Genomic DNA, 25,417 nt, shown 5'->3' on the forward strand with positions numbered 1-25,417 from the left:
TTTGCAAACTACGGCTTTCATCCACGTTTCTTTCCCCCTGTCATTGAAACTTCAGAAGTTCCCGCAGCAGAGGATTGGCTGCAGGAACTCACAGCGGTGCAACAACTTTTGCTCCAACAACTGGACCAAGCCAAGGAAGACTATAAACGTCACGCGGACAAACATCGCCAGCCGGGCCCCGAAATCAAGGTAGGAGATCGGGTTTTTCTGTCCACTCGCTTTTTGCCCTCCCATCGCCCTTGCCGGAAGTTAGATGCCCGTTTCATTGGCCCCTATCCAGTGGTGGCGCAACTTAACCCCGTGACTTTCAAACTCCAACTTCCACGTTCAATGCGCATTCATCCAGTGTTCCATCGCTCCCTGCTCCTTCCGGCGGATGGTGTGCGCCCTGATGCTGACCGGCCGGCCCCCGTCCCTGTTTTGGTGGATGGGGAGGAAGAATTCGAGGTTCAGGACATCTTGGATTCTCGCTTTCACCGCCGCCGCCTGCAATATCTCATTGACTGGGTGGGTTTTGGTCCTGAGGAACGCTCTTGGGAAGACGCCTCCACAGTCCATGCTCCTGATCTAACCCGTCGCTTTCATCAGACCTATCCCGCCAAGCCACGACCTCGCGCCCCGGGGAGAGAGTCCCAGTTTGGGAGGGGGCTTGAGGAGGGGGATAGTGTGATGACTCATGGGCCTTGTAGTCCTGCTCATGACATGGTGATACCTGATGAAGAAGAAAACTTGGGTTTTTTACCTTCCCAGTCAGAACTGGAATTTTCCCAGCCAGATTCTTCCCAGCCAGATCTGGGGACCTTGCACCTGCAAGAGAGTTGTGTTCCAGAAGTATGTCAAACAAACCCTGAACCTACATCTCCTGTGTTTTCTCGCCATGAGTTTTGTAAACAACAGAGAGGTTTGGAAGCGGCCTCGCGCAGGAGTGCTAGAATAGCTGCTAAGAATTTAGCCAATTAAGCCTGCTTTCCATGAGAATCTTTAAGGAGTCAAACATCTGGTCTCAGAGATTAGCTTTCGTTTTTGGTTCCCAGAGAACTGCTCTCGGCGGGAAAGTTAGACTCTATATAGGTGTTTTACCCGCGAAGTAACTTCGCGGAGTCAATTCGTCAGCCTCCGGAGCGAGTTGTGTCTGGACAGCGCGCTCCGAGCCTCGTTCCTGTTTCAAGCCTTGTCCCTGATTCCAAGTCTTCGCTCCTGTTTCCAGCCTTGTTTACCTTCGCAGACCTTGCCTTGTTTTCCAGGACTCAGTCTCGCCTTGTTTTCCCGGATTTTACCAAGTAATTCCACGGATCTTGTTCTTGCTCCTCGTTACCTTGTTGTCTTGAATCAAGCCTTGTGTTCCAAGTATCAAGTTATTTTCCTAGCCTTGCTCAAGTTCATGGACTAAAGGACCTTGTCATCTCCCCTCACTTGCTTGGCAAGTGAGTGTTTCGGTTACTGGATTACAACTTTGGACCTTAATATTTCATATTGGACATTGTTTCTTTGGACTAATTTTGACCTTTCCTGAAAGGTCTAACTCTGGACTATTTTCTACACTTGTTTTTATTAACTTTATATACTCCTTCAATAAAGATATTAGATAGATTCTGGCCTCTGTGTATGGTTATTGGTGCCCTGCAGCCTGGGTCCTGACACCCATGGATGTCCCCATTGTTTTTTAGACACTGAGAAACTTTCTCTAGAGCCTTTAAAATTCCCTTCTGTCTCCTGACATGGAGCCCACAATCACCACTAACAGCAGGAGCTACATCAACGAAGTGCACAACACCTCTTGATGAACTCTAGGCTCTCCCTTTTTTCTGGCATCTGTGTTTTTAATCTGCGATATACAGTAGAGTCTCACTTATCCAACACTCGCTTATTCAACGTTCTGGATTATCCAATGCATTTTTGTAGTCAATGTTTTCAATATAACGTGATATTTTGGTGCTAAATTCGTAAATACAGTAATTACTACATAGCATTACTGCATATTGAACTACTTTTTCTGTCAAATTTGTTGTATAACATGATGTTTTGATGCTTAATTTGTAAAATCATAACTTAATTTGATGTTTAATAGGCTTTTCCTTAATCTCTCCTTATTATCCAACATATTTGCTTATCCAACGTTCTGCCGGCCTGTTTATGTTGGATAAGTGAGACTCTACTGTATTGGGAATTTGGACAATGAAAATTGAGTCCATTCTTTTGTAACTGATTGATGGGTTGAAGCCAACAACTACACACCCTTTGAAATAAATGGGACTTAACGTATTGGCGACTTTGTCCCATTAATTTTAGTAGGTATCCTCTAATTGACTCTAATATTGGACTTCACCCTATACCCTCTCGTCATCTAATGTTGATTCTCGGTGGCTACATGTTGTCAGAGGAGATGGTGCTTGTATGAAGAGTGAGAGAGAGGCAAAGGGAAATGGGGGGAGGCAGAGAAAGAGATAATTGGAAGAATGTGCTAAAATTAAAGCAAGATGAATATATGGATTGGAACATGGACTAGAATCATAATTAAATAAAACGCACATGGAAAGGTCACAAATCAAATTTTGGTTAATGGAAAGCTGTGAATGGAAAGCTCACAGTAAAAATGAAGTTTAATGTGTGTGTGTTGGCATTGACCATTTCTCCCCTCCAGCATATTTTCTAACTCCCTTCAGTCTTCTGATGCAATGCCCATGTCACCACTCCCGCGATACAGCTGCTGTCTAGTCAGTGATCTCAACTCTGCCTTGAAAGATTCACCCTGTCTGGAGGGAGAGTCATAATTCAGACTCCCTATTAGCTTCGATGTAAGCCAGAAAGCAATGGATGACAGACTGTGCCAGTTATGCTTGGTGGCTTTATGATATTGAATGAACTGTCAGCTTCAAACATTTCATTGTAGGGCGGGGGCTAGCCAGGAGCTACAATCCCAACACAGAGCATTAAATATTTTCTGCTGCAAGCCAGGGCTCCTCTTAGTGCAGCATGTAATGCAGTAAGGAGAATTCAACTAACCCCAGATCTCCCCAGATACCATTTAAAAGAAGCATCAAAATTGATAGTGCTGTTTATTTAAACATAAAGCTTCATCCTATATTCTCAGAGCAAGGCCCTCTAATTTTGTTTGCTGATATTTCCATATGATGCTCTACACCTTCAATCTAGAATTCTCTTTTTTCTCCCCACTGTTAATCTTGGCCCTTTAGCTCATTCAACACTTATTGTTGATGCAGAGCCGGCCCTAAGTATTTTTCAAGTGTAGGCAAAAAGAATTTTGGCGCCCCCCCCCCCCAAACTAATCACTGAAAAATAAAAGTGTTGGATAAGCGAAAATGTTGGATAATAAGGAAGGATTAAGGAAAAGCCTATTAAACATCAAATTACATTAGGATTTTACAAATTAAGCACCAAAACATCATGTTTTACAACAAAACAATAGAAAAAGCAGTTCAATACATGGCAATGTTATGTGTCTTATATTAATTTTTGCTCCCAAAGATGTGCTAGGTCTTATTGTCAGGGGATGTCTTTTTTTCCATGAAGAAGAATTCACATTTATTGTTGAACAAAAAAATGAACACTTATTATATACTGTACAGTAGTTGTCATGACAAACCAGCATAACCAGACGAACTGTGAATCCTATCAAGAATTTCTTATTACTACCATTATTTCCATGTACAACTGGTATGTACATTTACCAACCCTGCATGCTCTGGTGTTCTGTTTGGCAGGCGCTGGGCATGCTTCCAAACAAAAACTGCTAGGTCTTACTTTCGGGGGAGGCCTTATATTTAGCAATTCAGCAAAACTTCTACTAGGTCTTATTTCTCGGGGATGTCTTATTTTTGGGGAAACGGTATATTTGCAAATTTAGCACTAAATATTGAACAGGGATATAGGACAGTGTGGACTTAGATAACCCAGATAGCCCTCAGTATTAAAAAAAAACCCCTCTAAAATCAGGACAATAAATAAAGAACAACACTCTGAAAACAGAAGAAATCCAGACAGTAAACAATCAGGGACAGCTAACACCTCCTAAAAAAAGATTCTCCCAGGCAAGAAGAAGCCAGGCCTTGAAGCCACAGGGACATTAAATGCTAATCAAGGTGATTAATTACAACATTCACACCTGCTTCAAAGAAGAGTTCTTTCTCCCACCCTGGACCTTCTACAGATATATAAACCCCACATACCTAGCTTCCAAGTTCCCACAGACCTCACAATCTCTGAAGGCCCCAAAGGTGGGCTCACGTGGTGCGAAGGTGGGCCCGCGCCGGCTGGAAGGCCCAGCGCGGGCACCGGGAGGTCCGAAGGAGAAGGAGGCGGAGAGTGGCGCCCTCCTCCCAGGACGATGGTGCCCCCGGGGCGATGGCGCCACAGGCGAGTGCCTAGTTCGCCTTATGGTTGGACCACCTCTGTGTTGATGTGACCAAGGGACCAATAATATTAAGAACACATTTCTGCTGGATTTACTTTCAGGAATTGTGGAAGAGCTATAGATTGTTTTATGCTATGTAGGTTCTGGAGCAGCCTGTTTCTTGGGACCAGCCAGACTCTCAAGATGTTGTCGAAGGCTTTCATGGCCGGGATCACAAAGAAAATCCAACAAATGCTACGGTCAGCGAAAGACAAGAGGGATCCTCTCTCGTCTGCAGGAGTCTACCGGATACCATGCAGCTGTGGACAAGTATACATAGGGACCACCAAACGCAGCGCCCAAACAAGAGTCAAAGAACATGAAAGGCACTGCCGACTAACTCAACCAGAGAAATCAGCCATAGCAGAGCACTTGAACCAGCCTGCACACAGTATATTATTTGAGAACACAGAAATGCTGGACCATTCCAACAACTATCATGTCAGACTACACAGAGAAGCCATTGAAATCCACAAGCATGCGGAAAACTTCAACAGAAAGGAAGAAACCATGAAAATGAACAAAATCTGGCTACCAGTATTACAAAACTCTAAAATCAAAACAGTAGATGGGAACCAACACTCTGAGGGCAGAGGACAGCTAATGACTGAACAAAGGATGCCCCCAGGCAAGAGACAAAAACCTTTCCAATGCTAATTAGGGTGATTAACTGAAACATTAATGCTGGCTTCCCAGTGACAAAGGACTCTTGCCACAACCTGGACTCTACACAGATATATATTCTTTCCTTTCCTTACTTAGTTTATCCATACCTCACAACCTCTGAGGATGCCTGCCATAGATGTGGACGAAATGTCAGGAGAGAATACTTCTGGAACATGGCCACACAGCCCGAAAGACATACAACAACCCTGAGACTCTCAAGACTTTGTTGCTTAGAGAAGTGCTACTATATGGAGTTCCAGTCAGCCATCCAATGATTCAGTCAGTCATGTTTGTTTCTAGGTTGTTATTCCATTCTCATCACACACTACATTTTCCCAATCTAATATACAACATGACATCAGGTATCCAACAAGCACACATACTATTGCCTGTGATTTCTTTTTGATTTGATTTCTTTTTAACCCCTTTCCCAAATTAGATCCCTGACATATTTTTTGCACTGCTACAAATCACAAGATTCTCCCAATAAGATCAATGCCACGTTCTTGTTCACAGAGAGTTGGATGGATGTACGTAATGTATGCAGGGACCACACGAACATGTAAATATATAGATGTAAAGGCCAGCACTCGCATAACCAAGATTGCTGTGAGTTCTATTAAAAGGATAGTATAGCACAAGATGATGAAAATCAGCACACAGAAAAATAAATAAGTATGGCATTTCTCTCCTCTGTCCCAGCATCACAACAAAGCAAAATACAACAGGCAACCAGCAGACATAGGGGAGGAAGGGGACTAATGGATGCAAAGTTTCCTGTGAGTCCTTAAGTGATTTTGGTTGCTATTTCATTATATACACCAGAGCTTTCCAAACGGTGTGCCTTGACCCATTACTGTGTTGACTGCAGTGTGTGTAGGTGTGTTGCATGAATGTGATGAGAAATGACAAAAATCTTGGAAATATATGTTATTATCTTGCAAACCATATATTTTAAAAAGCATACTTGAAAGGTTTTCATGAGATATGACATTTTGTTATTATAATTTATCTATGTGTCTGTATTTCTTGTAAGGGATTAGTTTAACCTCCATTTTGCTAGTTAAACTGAATTACTGTGTTGTGAAATGATGTCTAAAAAGTGTATCAATCACATGAAATGTTTGAAAAGCTCTGCTATATGCAGTTACATATGAAAGCATTCCATCGAATTCACAATAGACCTGTAAACTGTCTAGTTCCATTCCAAACAAAGATATGAGCTTCAGAAAAGGGGATGATGTCTTTAATCAATGTCTGAATCTAGAATAAAAGAGGTCTATGAATGTGTGTACTCCGAGCTTCTGTTTTTGCAGGCAGCCATCTCTCAGCTTTAAGTGAACCATATAAGAGATGCATATGATGTATATATTCAGTTTTATCATATTTATTTACTGTATTATTATAAGTGTCTTATTTTAACTTACTACATTGAGTGTAATCAAGTCTTATCAAACCTTGTTGCTTGGTTTGGTATTGTTGATATGGCCTAAGGGCTAATCAATACATTTATTGACTGATTGATATAAGATTTGGGTTTATCTGATCTGACAGAAAATCACCTATCTCTGGAACAATGGATCTGATTAATTAATTGATTTATTATTTGCCATATTTATACCCCGCTCTTCTCGTCCCAGAGGGGACTCAGACTGGCACACATATATATAGGCAACAATTCGATGCCATACAAACATAACATTCAGTAAATAAAAAATATACATTAAAACGCACCATTGAACATATCAAATATTAAAACCAATTAATTAAAAACCACGCAGTTCAATATCATAATCCGAGGCCATTCCAGTTATCATTGCACTATTCCATGTTCACTTATTGCACTAAAATTTTATCTGAAAGCTTGGTCCCACAACCACATTTTAGTTGTTTTCTGAAGGTCAGTGGGGAGGGGGCTGATCTAATTTCCCCAGGGAGGGAGTTCCACAGCCAAGGGGCCAAAGCTGAGAAGGCCCTGTCTCTCGTCCCCACCAACCGTGCCTGTGAAGGAGGTGGGACCGAGAGCAGGGCCTCCTCAGAAGATCTTAGACTCCGAGATGATTCATAGAGGCAGATACATTTGGACAGGTAAGCTGGGCCAGAACCATTTAGGGCTTTACAGGCTAAAGCCATCACTTTGAATTGTGTTCGATAGCAGACTGTTAGCCAGTGGAGCTGACACAACAGTGCGGTTGTATGTTCCCTGTATGTCTCTCCAGTTAGAAGTCTGGCTGCTACTTGTTGGACTACTTGAAGCTTCCGAACAGTCTTCAAAGGCAACCCCAAAACATTAATTGTTTTGGCTTGGAAAAGGGCCCAGAGGGGTTTGTTTACCCTTCCTGTTCCCAGGCAATGAATTTGCAAGTTCATGCCTTGATAGATTTTATAAAACAGTTTACACATTTCAGATTCATGAAATAGATACAGTATAAAAAAGATAAAAGTAGATACAATTTATTAAAGGATTAGATATGATAGCTGTTGGTGGTTTGATCTTGACCTGATGCTTTGAGCCTGCACAAATCTAAAAAAGTCTTTTTAAAAAGGAAAAAAAATCATACGTTTATTTCTGAGCCCTTAGTAAACTATAAATCTTTGTGGCGTGTGTACGCATCGTGCTCGACAACAGAAGTATGTAGATACAGTAGAGTCTCACTTATCCAACATTCGCTTATCCAACATTCTGGATTATCCAACGCATTTTTGTAGTCAATGTTTTCAATACATCATGATATTTTGGTGCTAAATTCATCAATACAGTAATTACTACATTGCATTACTGCATATTGAACTACTTTTTCTGACAAATTTGTTGTATAACATGATGTTTTGGTGCTTAATTTCTAAAATCATAACCTAATTTGATGTTTAATAGGCTTCTCCTTGATCTCTCCTTATTATCCAATATATTCGCTTATCCAACGTTCTGCCGGCCCGTTTATGTTGGATAAGTGAGACTCTACTGTATATGCAAACTGAATGGAAAGTTCTGTCTTGGTTATGTGTTAAAATAGAGACTGCCAGTGACATCAAACCACAGTACAAGTATGGACCCTCCTCGATCCAGCCAATCTGTCTTTTTAATGGATTCAGGATCTAAGGTGAAAATCAAGGCCCAAAAGCCCCCAAATGCTTTACATGGGCAATCAATCGTTGATGTGGGAGGAAAGCGTTAAGAAAGAAATTATAAGTCTTCTACCTGTACAACAGGTTTGGAAAATGGCTTTAAAGTATTCCATTAAAAATAGATATTGTGCAAAGCACAAAAGTAAACAGAAAAGCTGTTTGGTTCTTGCAGAATAGCACAGTGGGGGCATTACCTCTGAAGAGGACATTTGCTTTGAGGCACAACATGGTGTTGATTAGTGCAAATAAACCTCTGAGGCATCTTTTCCGCAGTCACAATCAGACGCTGCCATCAGGCTTCGAAACCTTCATTAGCCAAGGGGAGTGGGAGCACTTTTCCAAAACAAGTTACACTTTTCAAAATATAAGAGGGCTTGAGCTGATGGGGAGCTATTTTTCTTTTCCAGGGTACTTGGGTATTCATATATTATTCTCCTGAAATACAAAAGGTCTCAAAAGATACATGGATTTTTTTCTTTGTAAAAAAATGAAGCTTTTTAAATTTAAGAAAATTATATCAAAGACAATGCAATAAATACATTAAAATGGAGAGTATGGCACATGAATGATTAACCATTTAATGGAATAAAGAAAATGCTTCTTCTATATTATTTATAGGAAAATAAAATAAATCAGGTAATTTTGTTTTTAGGTGCATCTAGAATTAACGAAGCTGGGCACCAATTTGGCTGCCATGGCTCACGGGAGTTCCAGTTTTACAAGGTTTTAGCCTTCTCTGCCAAAGAATGTTGGTGCCAGACTAGACATCTCATGATTCCATAGCATTGAGCAGCTCAAGTGGTGACAAACTGCATTAATTCTGGACAGGGTGTGTGTGTCCCTGTTGGTTCTGCTGCACCTCTCATCGGCTTTCACTGCATCCTTCTGGGATGCCTCGCAGGAAGGGGTCTTGAAGGTACTGTTTCACAGTAGCTCCGATCCTTCCTGGTGGGTCACTCCCAGAAGGTGTTACTGGAGGACACCTGCTTGGCCCAGCTGCCATTGTCTTGTGGGGTCCTGCAGGGCTCCATACTGTACCCCATGTTGTTTAACAACTAAATGAAGCCGTTGAGAGAGATCATCCAGAGTTTTGGAGGTCGATGTCATCTGTACACAGATGTTGTCACTTCATTTCATTTCATTTCACTTCACTTCACTTTATTTCTTAATTAGTCGCTCTCCACCAGAGTGCTCCGAGTGACTTACAATTTAAAATATCATTCCACAATATAAAAACATTCAACATAAAAACATTCAACAGTGACTATTTGGCAAATTAGATCTGATTTACTTAAATGCACAGCCAAACAGCCAAGTCTTGAGCGCTTTTACAAAAGGTCGCAACTCCAACATTGCTCTAACATGTGGAGGCAATGAGTTCCACAGAATTGGAGCATAGGTCGAAAAGGCTCTACGCCTTGTAACTTCCAGGCGTACCTCCCTAGGACCCAGTACATATAGGAGATTTTCCTGGGAGGATTGAGGTGACCACTGATGGAAAAAAGGAATGAGGCGGTCCCTAAGATATAATGGTCCTTGGCCATTTCGAGCTTTAAATGTCAGGATCAGTATCTTGTAAGAGATCCGATGTTCTATTGGTAGCCAATGCAGTTTTTTCAGAATCGGTGTAATATGGGATCTTATAGATGATCCCGTTAGCAGCCTGGCCGCCACATTTTGGACCATTCGGATCTTCTGGGTTTTTGTCTTCGGAAGGCCGGTGTATTAGGCGTTACAATAATCCAATCTAGTGGTGACTTTATCACCAACTTTATCACTCCTTTCCACCTGTTACTAAGGAGGCTGTTCAGATCCTGAACCAGTGCTTGGCAGCTGTGGTGGTCTAGATGAGGGCAAACAAATTGAAATTGAATGCAAACAAGACAGAGGTACTCCTAGTTAGTCGAAAGGCTGAACAGGATATAGGATTACACCCTGTGTTGAATGGGGTTAAACTCCCCTTGAAGATGCAGGTTCATAGCTTGTGGGTTCTCCTAGACTCATTGCACAATTAAAACTTGTGCGCTAGTTGCGCCCGTACCTTGGGAAGTTAGACTTGGCCTCAGTGATCCACACTCTAGTTACATCCCAAATAGATTACTGCAACATGCTCTATGTGAGGTTGCCTTTGAAGACTGTTCAGAAGCTCCAAAAGGTCCATCAGGTGGCAGCCAGATTGCTCACCGGAACGGCGTACAGGGAGCACACAACCCCCATGCTATGTTAGCTCCACTGGCCACTAGTCTGCTACGCAGCACAATTGAAAGTGCTGGCTTTAGCCTATAAAGCCATAAACAATTCCGGCCCAACTTACCTGTCTGAACGTATCTCACCCTATGAATCATCTCGGAGATTAAGATTGTCTGGGGAGGTCCTGCTCTCAGACCCGCCTCCTTCGCAGGCACAACTGGTGGGAATGAGAGACAGGGCCTTCTCATTGGTGGCCCCTCATCTATGGAACTCCCTCCCCTATTAGTGAATAGGGCAGTGCAATGACAGCTTTGGAATTTATGGAATGACTATGCAAAGGCTTAGACTACGACTATGGATGATGTAATTTTTATGTAATGTAATATATTTAAATGTTTAATATGTCTGATTTTAATCTTATTTAATTTTAATTTTTAAATTGTATGTTTTAAGACGTTGAATAATTGCCTCTATGTAAGCTGTCTTGAGTCCTCTGCAGGGTAGAGAATGGTGGGGTATAAATAGAGCAAACAAACAAATAAATAAATAAATAAATTCTACAGCATAATCCAGTTCAAAGCAGATATTGTGGATTATTTGCCTTGATATTCTGGGTTACATGGCTGTGTGGAAGGACTCTTGGACAGCAGATTCACTGTAAGGTTTTGCAGCTGTTGCTGAAGTATTTTACAGGATGGTATCAGTAGAGATATTACAGAAATATAAGGTCATCATACCTACGGAATATAAACATGTAGATAATTAAAAATTATGAAATGGAGCCTTGCCTGCATATCTCTTAAGAGCCTGAGCAATACCCTGCTGTTATATGAGACTGAAGTTTAGCTTGTTAATAGATGCTGATTTTTATTTGGTTAATGCTTAATTCTGTATCTCATATTAAACATTTCCAATTTTTCCTGCATTTTTGTGACCACTTTTTCTTCACATGGTGCTAGCTATATACTCCAGGGCCCTTCCACATAGCCACATAACCCAGAATATCAAGGCAGAAAATCCCACAATATCTGTTTTGAACATGAATATATGGCAGTGTGGACTCAGATAACTTAATAGTGTTAAAGGTGTTTTGCTAGTCTATTTAATTGTCACCCTACCTTCCTAAATTCAAGAAAGTGATATGGAGATGGAAGTAATTTCCATATACATTTAGAAAGAGTCCAATTCTTCCAACATCTGTGGACCTATCGGTTTTCTGTTTGCTCTGAGATCATCTAAGTACACGAGATCACCATTTCCAAGAGGACAAGCTCTGTTAGGAATCATTTATGACTTAAATGTACTGGCATTGGTAAGAATAAAAACAAAAGCTGGGGAGAAAACATAAAAGATCTCAGGGCAGAAAATTGTCACAGGGATTCCTTGTTCTTGCTGAACACCTGTCAGTTGCTGCCCCATGCAATTTGGTTCTTTGAGAGATGATAGCCTGAGCCCAGAGGGTGGGTGGGATGGATGCAGAATCTACCATTAATATCTTCTTCTCACCCTAATGGACATAAATGGAACTGGGACAGGCCAATGCCTTCAGCAAGTGATGTGCGTGCATGTGTAAGGGACTGCTTTAACAATGCAATCTGCCATAGAAGTCACGGATGGCATTTGAAAAAGCTTTTGCTGGGATTGCTGGTCATACAGTTTCTGGAAGACCTCTACTGAAGTATATGAAGGCCTAAGCCTGGAATTGAAATTTTTAATAGATGGTCAGATATATACAAGTGAGAACACATTGTTGTGAGAGCACGTGAATTTCAAAATGTTATAATGTTTTAATTACAGAGTACCTACAAGTACAATAAGCAATAAAGAAAACATTTAGTTGATGCTAGGTTTTGGCTTGTACTATCATACAGTATTTGTAAGACATATACTCTTCAAAAAAGCAACAAAGATGTCTGTAGTACCCTAGAATCCTATATATTTATTTTGATGTGAACATTTGTGAAGCATTCCATCCTTTGTGAAGTCCTGAGGAGCAGGTTAAAGAGCTGGACATGTTTAGCCTGCAGAAGAGAAGGCTGAGAAGAGACATGATGGCCATGTATAAATATATGAGAAGAAGTTATAGGGAGGAGGGAGCAAGCTTGTTTTTTTGCGTCCTGGAGACTAGGCTTTAAACTACAGGAAGGGAGATTCCACCTGAACATCAGGAAGAACTTCCTCACTGTGAGAGCTGTTCAGCACTAGAACTCTCTGCCTCGGAGTGTGGTCGAGGCTGCTTCTTTGGAGGCTTTTAAACAGAGGGTAGACAGCCATCTGTCAGGGGTGCTTTGAATGAGATTTTCCTGTTTCTTGGCAGGGGGTTGGATACCCACAAGGTTTCTTCCAATTTTATGATCCTATGATCATTTTCTTAAATCTCTCTTCCAGTAAAAGAGATGCTTTCTTTCCAATTCCACTCTTAATCTGAACGTTGCTAGTATGGTATTTGTAAATCTGAGTTTTTCAGAACACAGGGAAAAGTGAATCTTTTTGCAATGTTCTTTTTATTTGTTGCAAAACTTCTCAGAGTTTATGTACAAATAAAAAGGAAGATCAAGTTTGAGGCCAATGGTTGGACAGAGACATGAAGAAGCAGGCCAACAGCTGTCATAGAGAACCTGTAATAAAATAGTGCATTAGCATTGGAGGTGTTTGTTAAATAGCTCAGATTCAGTAGCATCAACATATACTTACATTAAATAACACAGAACAAATGGAAAAAGAAGTAATTAGAAGCCAAAACCTTAAGAGATTTGAAGGGCATTGTCATTTATTCATTCCAGCTTTAAATCAAAAATCTTCTTCTCACCCTAATGGACATAAATGAAACTGAGACAGCCCAATGCCTTCAGCAAGCAATGTGCCACAAGTTTTTCCAAGTTATGTCTAGTTTCCCCCCCAAAATATGAGGGTTTAAACAATCCAGAAGTAAACTGTAATGATTTTTGTTGCTATTAGAAATGCACATTTATTTTTAGAATTATTTTCAGAACTCTGATCTATGTTGCACTATTGTGATTCTAGGCGTCTCTTTTAAAATTGGTCGATGCGGTCAGCTTGACCCTAGTGAAGTCATTTTGCAACCACTTCTCTGCTAAATGAAATACAACTCTTTTATTTTCTTTGTTTCTTTCTAGGTCAGGTGAATGTTTCCTCTTTGTTTCTACTGCATTCGAATCTCAGCAAAAATTGTGATATGCGTTGATATTTATGCGGCAGGAGGTGACAATCTTAATCAACTCCACAAATTACAGACCTTAGTTGCACATGGCTGTGCTGCTCTATGAAACACAGCAAAAGCAACCACAAACATAATCAAAGCAAATTTGTACCTTGGGGAAAAAAATAAAGGAAAAGAGGTGTGATAGGAAGCTAAATGAATAACTCAGTCCGTGTTGCAATGCCATGTTGCTGACATTTTCCTGTATTTTCAAGCAGATAAGTCAGGCATAAAATTCTATTATTAGAAATTGTAACCAGTCACTTTGTCAAGGTCTAAGATACTTTTATTGTATTTCACATATGTGTTTTCATGGAAAGCTGTAATCTCGAGAGTATATGGATGCACTTTATGCATCTATGAAAATGTGTATAATTATTAAACCCATTTCCATTACTTTAAAAAAACCTACCACACTGCGTTAGCTTTTTGATTTTCTTGCTTCCGTTCACTAAGGCAATTATTGCATATACTGTAATATGATTATGATCTGAATGCTTTTCTACTCTATTAATATGAGACATATACTAGGGAAGATGGAAGGAATGTTAATACAATCACTTAGTTTAATAGTGTCTGTCGAGGGTAGACTGAAACATGCCTATGTCCCTAACTGGATACCAGCCCATCTGCATTCATCTGGAGAGTAGTGAGGTGATGAAATGGATTGGAGGCATGCTACTCTTCAGCTCCAAGCTGTGTTAGGTGGCTGCCATCTGCACTACCTCAAAATGCAGTAGGTAAAGACAAAGGGCATTATATTGCAGTTTTTTGTTGCGGTTCAGAAAGATGGGCTTTCCGGAGCCCAGGACTGTTGATGCTGAACAGTGATGCCAGCTGGTGATTTCATAGAATGATTCTTTCTGTGCTAGTTGAGTAAGCCACATAATGATCAACAGCAGCAGCAACAGGGATAGTGTGTGCGTATGCCATATCTCCAAGACTGTAAAGTCTAGAGAACTGGAAACTTGATACAAAAGGGCTCTTAACTTGTGCACCTCTACATTGTTGGTTTTTAAAATGCATTAATTAAAGCTTCATGTAAGTGTACAATGCCATCTTCAGTCATTAGGTTTTAGGGTTTTCTAACTATGATGTTAATAATAATAATAATAATAATAATAATAACAACAACAACAACAACAACAACAACAACAACAACAATAATAATGCAAAAATACTGTGGGACTTCCGAATCTAGACTGACAAAGTTTTGGAACACAACACACCAGACCTCACGGTTGTGGAAAAGAAAAAAGTTTGGATTGTTGATGTTGCCATATTAGGTGACAGTTGAATTGATGGAAAACAGCAAGAAACTCAGCTGTTATCAGGACCTCAAGATCGAACTGCAAAGGCTCTGGCATAAACTAGTACAGGTGGTCCCGGTGGTATTCGGCACACTGGGTGCCATGCCAAAAGATCTCAGCCGGCATTTGGAAACAATAGACATTGACAAAATTATGATCTGTCAACTGCAAAAGGCCACCTTACCAGGATCTGCATGCATCATCCGAAAATATATCACACAGTCCTAAACACTTGGGAAGTGTTTGACTTGTGATTTTGTAATACGAAATCCAGCATATATATCATTTGCTGTGTCATACTATGTCTTTGTGTCAATAATAATAATAATAATAATAATAATTTTATTTCTTACCTGCCTCTCCTTGTGACTTGAGGCGGGTTACAACAGAGCTAAAAACACATAATCATTATATAAATCACACATATTAATCCTGTAGATAACCTGGATCCAAACAATGTAAGGCTTTAAAGGTTAATACCAACACCTTGTACTTTGCCCAGAAACTAATTGGCAGCCAGTGGGGTGATTGTAGCATAGGTGTAATATGCTCACTCCTGGATGTTCCTGTAACCAATCTATTTAGAACCAACTGGAGTTTCTGAACTTGGTAAAAAGGCAGTCCAATGTAAAGCTGGTAGTAAGCAGCAAATGCCTGCCCAGGTAGATGAGACGGTCAGGAGTGCTTACTATTAGCTTTGGCTGATATGCCAGCTGCATCCCTTCCTAGATTTGGAGGACCTGAAAATGGTAGTGCGCGCACTGGTAACCTTCAGGTTGGACTTCTGCAAATGTACTTTACATTAGACTAACTTTGTACCAAGTTGGGAAACTCCAGTTGGATCAAAATACCACAGCCAGATTGCTTACAGAAACATCTAGGAGTGAGCATATTATACCTATCGAAAGTCACTCCACTGGCTGCCAATTAGTTTCCGGGCAAAGTACAAGGTATTGGTATTGACCTTTAAAGCCCTACATCCACCCCACACACTTATGTCCTCTCCTACCGCTCCTACCAGCCAGAACCTGACTGGCAACCACTACCCAGAGGACCTTTCCATCAGCCACCCACAACCCCCCAAGAACTCTGGCAGATAAATGAGCTGTCCGAATTCTAAAACCATGGAAAGACCTATCTCTTCTGGCAGACCTACCTAGACAGTCTTTAAATATGAATTTTAAGTGTCCTTTGTTTGACCTCTGTTTTGTGTGTTTTACTATGTACTATGATGTGTTTTGTATGTAACTGTCAGGATGTGATCGCCCAGCATTCACACTAGCTGAACTGTTCCCATCCTGCCAAAAGCAATTGGGGTGGAGATAGCCTAAATGATAAGGGCCATCTGGCTAGGAGGATTGATTTATGGCCTGCTCTGGTTTTCAAGCCTGGGAAAAGACTATCGACAGATAGGTGTGAATGTGGAAGGGGGGCTAGGGGGAAGTAGTAGTTTGATATGCTGGGGTCTTGTCCGGAACGTGTTAGTACTAGCTTTTTGTGTTCATCTTGGCAAGAAGGATTTCAATAAAGTGTTTCCACGGAACTACCTGTGTAAGCTTGCATTGTGTCCTATAGCTTCCAAGGACTGACAGTAACTTTTATAGAGGTATGTTTTAGTGTGTGTATTTGTAGTGTTTTTGCCGTGCTTATGTATTTTAATTGTTTTGTAACCTGTTATGAGCCATGAGGAGAGGCGGGTAAGAAATAAAATCATCATCATCATTATCATCGTCATAATTATAGCGATTCCTTTCAAAGTGCCACACAATTAAACAGGAAATAACACTTTCAAACCAGGAACAGAAAATCTATTAACATTTTGTTACATAGTGTTTCTTTGATATTTGATATTGATATTGAGCATCCACAGATGTTGGTCTCCAAGGGAGCAAGCCTGTCGCCAAGGGGGGCAGTTTAGGGGTTCAAACCATCCCCGAAAAATTTCAGTAAAACCTGATTTACTCATGAATTTTAACGGCCCGGGCTGTGGCGCAGGCTGGAAAGCAAGCCAGCTGCAACAAATCAACAAATCACCCTGACCAAGAGGTCATGGGTTCGAGGCCAGCGCAGTGCCTGCGTCTTGTCTCTGTCTCTGTTCTATGTCAAGGCATTGAATGTTTGCCTTTATGTGTGCAATGTGATCCCTTCGGGGTGAGAAGGGCGGAATATAAATGCTGTAAATAAATAAATAATAAATAACTGCTTTACTAAATCCCCATGCCAAGCCTATGAGAAGCAAAAGTTGGAGTCTCTCCAGAACTGCAAGCACTATCTCAACCAAATTTTGATTATCCACACTATCATTACCTATCTTTCTACCAGTTTATATTGCAATAGCAGCAATAGTGGAAGCGACCATAGTGGGACTGTCTTTGAAGATGGCTCAGAAGCTGCAGTTAGCTCAAAGATTGGCAGCCAGATTACTAACTGTGGCTAGCTATAGGGAGTATACCACGCCCAGATTAAAGCAGCTCCACTGGCTGCTGACAAACTTCTGGGTCCAAATTCAAAGTGCAGGTTATTACCTATAAAGCACTATATGGTTAGGGTCCAGCCTATCTTTGAGACTGCATCTCCTATGGACTGGTGTGGATTCTGAGATCTGTAAGGCAGGACTTTCTCTTGGTCCTACTTCCATCCCAAGTGAGGTTAGTGGGGACGAGAGAGAGGGCCTTCTTAGTGGTGGCCCCCTGGTTCTAGAAATCCCTCTCTTGAGAGATTAGGCTAGTTCCCACTTTTCTAGTTTTTTGGTCTAATCTGAAAACATGGCTTTTTAAACAGACCTTTGACATTGATCAGAATTTTAGTGGTTTGATTTGAGAACATAGTGATTATTTAACTCTGGCACTTTAGACTGATACTTGAAGACAACTATTTTTATCTGCATTTTATGGAATTAAATTTTTTATCATGTGACATTTTTAGGTGAAACTGTTGTGTAAATTTATGTTGTTATCATCTTATATGCTTATGTAGTGTATTTTATATGTGCTGCACTTTGGAGTGCTTTTGTGAGCCTCTACGAGTCCCTTTCGGGAGATGGCGGTAGAATATAAATAAAGTTTTATTATTATTATTATTATTATTATTATTATTATTATAAATGTGGTAGCTGGTAGGCAAAGCCTAAGGTACAGGATGGTCTGGGGGAATTTGACATGGATTGCAGGTGAAAACTGAGGAAACTGTGGAAACTGAGGTGTCTACCACTGGTTTATCCAATCAAAGTCCTGCCAAAGAAACCATGGAAAAGGAGAAGAAGCTGTGCCATTGTTAGACTTTTATATGAACAAGATTGTGTCTGATAAACAAGTGAAAACTCAGTTAGTCCAAAATCCACAGACTTCTTTGCCAGAGTAGGTATTTCCTGTGGATAAGAAAAGGCATTTCAACCCAAATCGTTCAGATTTCCCTGGTTGGCCTTCTTGTTTCATGTACAAGGTGAACTCTGTAAGTACAGTGTGGTGTTTCGAGGAGAAGTTGGGGGTAAAGGTGGTCATCGGAAGCTTGGTGCATTGGTTGCTAAACCATTTGTGCAATGGGAAGATGCACTAGAAGAAACATGAGCCAACAATGTCATGCAGCAGCGAAAAAATCCAAAGGGATTTTGGCCTGCATAAATAGGAGTTTAGTGTCTAGGTCCAGGGAAGGTAAATCTTGACAAGCTGGAAAGTGTCCAGAGGAGTGTGACTAAAACAATCAAGGGTCTGGATAACAAGCCCTATGAGGAGCAGCTTAAATAGCTGGGCATGTTTAGCCTGCAGAAGAGAAGGCTGAGAGGAATGTATAAATATGTGAGGGGAAGTCATAGGAAGAAGGGAGCAAACTTGTTTTCTGCTGCCCTGGAGACTAGGATGCGGAACAATGGCTTCAAACTACAGAAAAGGAGATCCCACCTGAACATTAGGAAGAACTTTTTAACTGTGAGAGCTGTTCAGCAGTGGAACTCTCTGCCCCAGAGTATGGTGGAGGCTCCTTCTTTGAATGCTTTTAAACAGAGTGTGGATGGCCATTTGCCGGGGTACTTTGAATGCGATTTTCCTGCTTCTTAGCAAGGGGTTGGGCTGGCTGGCACATAAGGTCTCTTCCAAGTTTATGATTCTATCTCATGGCAGAGCAGGAGACACTGGCCTTTTTGAAAAGTCATCTTGGGGTAAAAAAAGTTTCAACCCCTCCCAAATGTTTTTTCTGACTATGGGCCTGCAAGGAAGGTCTTGGAACCAAACCCCCAATGAATACCAATACATTGTTTTAAATTGAGATGGCTTTGATTCCGTTGTTGCTATCCCTCTGGGTCTGGGGTTGACACAGCCTTACAACCCAGAATGTCAAGGCAGAATATCCCACAATATCTGTTTTAAACTGGGCTATCTGAGTCCACGCTGCCATATATGCCAGTTCAAAGCAGATACTGTGGGGTTTTATTCAGCTGTGTGGAAGGGGAGCTCGGAAGGCGCCAAAGTGGCTGAGATTTTTGCAATCAACGTCACTAGGGAACTATCCCCCTTCTGGCAAATTTGGCGCGAAAAGAAACAGACCCAACGGGCCTCGCGCGCGCTTGAGGAGAGAAAGAGAGAGAGCGCGCGCAAGCGAGGGAACGCGAGCTCCAATCCAGCACCTCCGCGCGCGCGGACAGCAGCCCTCCCGGCAGCGCGTGGCCCCGGCCCCGCCCCTTCGGCATTACCTCAGCGCGCGCCATTAGCCGGCCAAAAGGGGGCGGAGCCTCTCCCTCTCCCTCCTGGCGCCTCCTTTCTTCTCAGCTAAGCATCTCTCTCTCTCTCTCTCTCTCGAGCGCCTCAGCTGGCGGGCCTCACGTGACCCATCAGGTATCTCGCTCCTTCCTCGCGCCACTCCCCCCGCGCGCGAGACCACTCTTTAAAACACCTCCTTTCTGGGAAGAGGAGAGAAAGGACCAAGGTCTGTCTCGAGAGTTGCTTTGACGTCCGGCGGGCGGGAGGGCGCGGTTGGGAACAGCGCGAGTTTCTATAGCAACACCCCCCCCCCTCCCCTCCCGCTCTTCTAACCGTTGAAGGTGGTGACAATGGAGGTCGTTCGGGGAGACGAAAGGCAGGGCCGTTTGTGAGGGGCGACCACTAGAGAGAGGGGAAGAATGGCTGAAGGGGCTTATTGAAGGAAGCCCTTTCCTTCTCCCAGCCCAGAAAATAACGCTAATCACAAAATGAAATCCCAAAAGGGGTGGTTTGACCTTGAGGTGTCCAAGTCATAGGTCAGTACCTTGGCGGTTCCTTTCTCATCATAAGATCAGGGAGCTTCGGGAATGAAAAGGCCTCGTTCCCAGTCGCAGGCTGAGGCCCTTCCACACAGCTGTATCAAATTCTCATTGAACTTGATTATATGGCAGTGTGGGTTCAGGGCCCTTCCACACAGTCATATAATCCAGAATATCAAGGCAGAAAATCCCACAATATCTGCTTTGAGCTGGGTTATCTGAGTCCACACTGCCATATATCCCAGTTCTGGGTTATATGGCTGTGTGGAAGGGCTCATAGAGTTGTGCAAAGGCCAATAAAGGCCTGTTGATGTTTGTAAGAAAGATGCCCTGTGACATCTGCACAGAGGATTTATCTCAAACATATCTCAAACTGGAATGAAAAGCTATGTACCTGTGTTACACTGAAAACATGAAGTTGTGAGTAAACCAAATATGTTATTTTACCAAAGCCTACTTCACTTTTGTCTCTTGAGTGCATAATATAAACAAGTTGCTTTATGGGAGAGTAGATATATATTTGGGCACTGAAAAACACTTTTTAGTGATTTTTTAAAAATAAAAATAGAGATTTGGAATTGCGAGGTCACACTCAGCATTTCTGGACTGCTTCACCACAGACACCTCAGAGCTTCCCTTGTCTGATAAATGTCATTGGGAGCAAGGAGGGAATATAATGGTGATGGGCTTCTGTGGATGTCGCCTAGCCAGCCGTGTAACCTGAATGAATGGGGTCAAATCTGCTTTTCAAGATACATAAATTCTGTATTAGTTCAATCTGGTTGGGCTGTGTGTATCTGGTTGAGTGATTCAGGCCTTACATCACCTCCCCCCCCCCCCCCCCCAAATTGCCCCATCTGATCTTCCAAAGCCCCTTTCACACAGCTGTATAAAATTCACATTGAACTGGATTATATAATAATAAAAATATTAATAATTAAACTTTATTTGTATCCCGCCACCTCTCCCAAAAGGTGGATTACAATAGTTATAACTGAGGCACTTCAGGCATGAATGACACAAACAGGAGAAACACAGGACAGAAATATATACTGCATTTTGATTTGGAGAAAAGTTGCTTTCCTAGATTGAACCAGGAGGAAGAAGAGAGTTGTTATGTGTCAGGCAATGGATGATGTTGAAATAAGACATAGGGGCCAGCAAACTGTTATTTTTACAAAACAGTCACTGGCGGTCAAACGGATGGGATGCAGCACTGGCCTTTGGATACAATGCCTAGCACTAAGGTACTAGAGAATGTGTTAGTTTTGTAGATGGCTATATAGGATCAGCATTTGCCATTCTGGCTCCTGGTTCAGCGCAGATTCTTTTGAAATTTATTTGCAAACAGAAAAAGATTTGATTTTTTGAAGGATGTGTTGTATCATTCCAGAATCACTTATGACAGAGGTGTCAAACTTGTGGCCCTCCAGATGTTTGGGCCTTCAATTCCCAGAAGTCCCAGTCAGCTTGTCCAATGGCAAGGGACTCAGGGCCCTTCCACACAGCCATATAACCCAGAATATCAAGGCAGAATAACCCCCAATTTCTGCTTTGAACTGGGTTATCTGAGTCCACACTGTCATATATCCCAGTACAAAGCAGATAATGTGGGGTATTATTCAGCTGTGTGCAACAAGCCTAGATAACCCAGTTCAAAGCAGATATTGTGGATTATCTGTCTTGGTATTCTGGGTTATATGGCTGTGTAGAAGGGCCCCTAGACTCACCAATACATACTGAAAAGAGATCTCGTTGTGGAGAGAAAAAACGGGATATAAATAAACATAATAATAATAAATAGGTGAGGAAGGGGTTTATAATGGGCCAATATATAGTGGCGTATGGTAGAAAGGCAGCACTTTTATTAGATGACTTTTACAGAACTATTTGTGTATGTATGTGTTTGCTTTTATTTGAAAGATATGTCTGGATTTCATACATAATATTTGCAAGTTTTATGATGCGCCTGTATATTCATAAACATATATATATATAAGCTTTGCCCAGCCACGCGTTGCTGTGGCTTATGGGAATCATTTGTTGACCAGGTGAAATAGCAGTGAATAGCCTTGCAGCCTCAAAGCCTGGCCGTTTTCTGGAGTAGCTGGAGTAGCACCCTCAATCAAAGCCTGGTTACTTCCTTGGTAGGTGAATCCTTGTTTGGCCAGCTTGAACTGCACTGAATAGTCTTGCAGCTTAAAAGCCTGGCTGCTTTCTACATAGAGCATCCTTTTTAGGCCTGGTTGCATGGGACACAGTAGCCTCGTGGCTTCAGAGCTTGGGGGTTTTCTATCTAGGGGAAATCTTAGTTGGCCAGTTTGAATAGCAATGAATAGTTTTGGTGTGGCAGGTATGAATGCTACAATTAGGCACCTTGATTACCATTTAATGGCTACATTGTGATGTTTTGGTGTTAAATTCATAAATACAGTAATTACTACATAGCATTACCACGCATTGAACTATTTTTTCTGTCAAATTTGTTGTATAACATGTTTTGGTGCTTAATTTGTAAAATCATAATGTAATTTGATGTTTAATAGACTTTTCCTTAATCCCTTCTTATTATCCAACATATTCGCTTATCCAATGTTCTTTCTGCCAGGGTGTTTATGTTGGATAAGTGAGACTCTACTGTATATTTATAATCTTATATTATCTGCTTACAACTGGATTATATGAGGCTCCTTCTACACAGCTGTATAAAATGCACACTGAAGTGGATTATATGGCAGTGTGGACTCAAGATAATCCAGTTCAAAGCAGATAATATAAGATTATAAATGGGTAATATAACTGTGTGGAAGGGCCTTGAGTCTACACTGCCATATAATTCAGTTAAAATCAGATAATCTGTGGAAAAGGCCTAAGTGAGGCCTAACTGTGCCTGTCCCCTGGGCTGAGTAGGTTGCTAGGAGACCAAGTGGGCGGAGCTTAGCCCTCTAACTGGCAGCAATTGGATAAAAACAATTATTCCTGTCCCTCTAATTAGGACTTTATTTTTCTTTGGTTTTTGTTGTATCAACCTAGAGCCGTGGATGATAGGTTGTGTTCTCAAATTTCGAGGTTGGGGGGCCTGTAGTTTCGTTGTTTTGTCCTGTGCTCTGATTCCATCATTCTTTTATATATACAGTAGAGTCTCACTTATCCAACATAAACGGGCCGGCAGAATGTTGGATAAGCGAATATGTTGGATAATAAGGAGAGATTAAGAAAAAGCCTATTAAATATCAAGTTAGGTTATGATTTTACAAATTAAGCACCAAAACATCATGTTAGACAACAAATTTGACAGAAAAAGTAGTTCAATACGCAGTAATGTTATGTTGTAATTACTGTATTTACAAATTTAGCACCAAAATATCAAGATATATTGAAAACATTGACTACAAAAATGCGTTGGATAATCCAGAACGTTGGATAAGCGAGTGTTGGATAAGTGAGACTCTACTGTATATAGATACATACACACACACACATATATATATATGCCAGATCTGCTTTGGAATTATGTGCCGTATTATGATTTGATATATGTTTATTATATAATTATTGTATAATTTTACATCCACTGTTTTCAGAAACAGTTTCCTTTAGTTATGTGGCATTGATTTAGTATAGCCTTTGTTCTTAAAACTGATATAGTATAAATAAATGCGAGACCCGGCAGTGAATAATGTTGTGTTACACCATTGCAAATAACTTTTGAAAACAGATAGATAATATTTCCATGCCTGAAGTTTTATATGGTTTCACGATGCAGTATTTCCTCGCATTTCCTAGCATGAAATTCAGCTTTTTCATCAGAACCATACAGGCATGGAAGTTTTAACTGAATTTTACTACAACCCCAAAATCTCTTTTCTAGAAAAGGTCAGATCCTGTCATTATAGATGTAATCTTGCTATTTTGTTTACCTTGAAAGGAGGAATGTGTAACCCTCATCCAGAACTGGTTGACATGCCTCCAAACCCAGGTTAAGACCGTTAAATTTACCTGTCATTTTGTTGCTTAACTAAGAGCTGCCTTTGGAGCAAATTAACAATCTGTCTCATGGCTCGAGGTGGGCATAATTAAAAGGCAAACATTGTAAAAATTCTATAAATACACATATAAAAATATCCTTTTCAGCTTTACTCACTTAGTTCAAATCATTTATGATGCTCCAATAGCACCACTGTCAACTTATTTATTGAGGAAACAATCTGTTGTGGAAAATATTCCTTTTTTATTCCTTGCTTCCTGATTTTAAACTAGTTATTGAGTCTTAAGAGTACCAGTCCCCATTTACTATCAACCTTATTTTGGTAAGTAGTTTAAATATCAATTTTCATGAAGAATTAAATGTATCTAAACACAGATTTTGTATCATTGGATTGCTACCATAATCCACTGATACAAAAGTTAGTTTCTCAAAAATATTTCTCATTCCTTTATTTTGGATATCTAGCCCTCCCCTTTTTAGGCCTTGAGTTAGGTTACAAAATACAAATATACACACATATATTCAATACAAGGAAACAAACATATATGTTCTATTTCATCTCTTTAAAATGGAGTCTGGCTCATAAAAAATGAAATTGATAGCCCAGCAAAGTTAACATATCATAATGCTTGTTCAAATTCTGGATTGTTTCACCATGGGATTTCATGGTAAAATAATTCAAAATGGATATTCTATGCCTCTTTTCTGTGATACTAACAAGTGTTAGCTATGGTGCCACTGTTGTTCCTGAGAGCTCCTCAACCTGTGTCATCCCACTGCCCACTAACCGTTTGACACTCTTAATCTGGCTCCTTAATCAGCAAAAGCCTGTCTGACATGGGAGACTGCACTAGTTGCATTGTTCCCATCAGCATAGCCTCTTGCCTCATGTGAACTCTCAGTCCGTCCATATGGCAAGGTAATGCCATGGTGTGAGTAGTAGACAATTCCATGTGAATTTTTGTCATACTAGAAGTAAGCACACAATCAGAAAGTAGTAATTTCAGTACAACTTTAGAAAAGCTTATTAGGTTACTTTCTGAAAACCATCAAAGTAGATTTTCTCAAGTTTTCCTATGGCATTAACTGTCAACCTGATAAATTTAGGATCCTGGTTTCAAGGAATTTATTGACTGGTATATACAGCTGCTTTGTTCCATCTGAATTCAAAAATAATTAAATCATTCCAAAGATTATATCTTTGTAACTGAAGGGATGTGTTGTTGTCTTCTTCTTGAGTGGAGTTCACTAAAAACAAGAGGTAAGATGCAAGCTA

At 40.9% G+C, this 25,417-nt stretch overlaps 1 protein-coding gene across 4 annotated transcripts in view; it reads left to right on the forward strand.

Moving 5' to 3' along the window:
• Positions 1–25,417, forward strand: part of ogdhl (oxoglutarate dehydrogenase L) — a 116,703-nt gene that overhangs the window by 23,564 nt on the left and 67,722 nt on the right. The window contains exon 1 of one of the 4 annotated variants that reach the window (XM_008114455.3): positions 19,600–19,749. The exons of 1 other annotated variant lie outside the window; for it this stretch is intronic. The gene's annotated coding sequence lies outside the window, so the exon portion shown is untranslated. Of the gene's footprint in view, positions 1–19,599; positions 19,841–19,985; positions 20,151–25,417 lie in introns of those variants that run through there. 2 more of the 4 variants (XM_008114454.3, XM_003223258.4) reach the window with 2 other exon arrangements.

This window comes from Anolis carolinensis, chromosome 3, assembly GCF_035594765.1.
Source record: "Anolis carolinensis isolate JA03-04 chromosome 3, rAnoCar3.1.pri, whole genome shotgun sequence".
Lineage (NCBI taxonomy): Eukaryota > Metazoa > Chordata > Lepidosauria > Squamata > Dactyloidae > Anolis > Anolis carolinensis.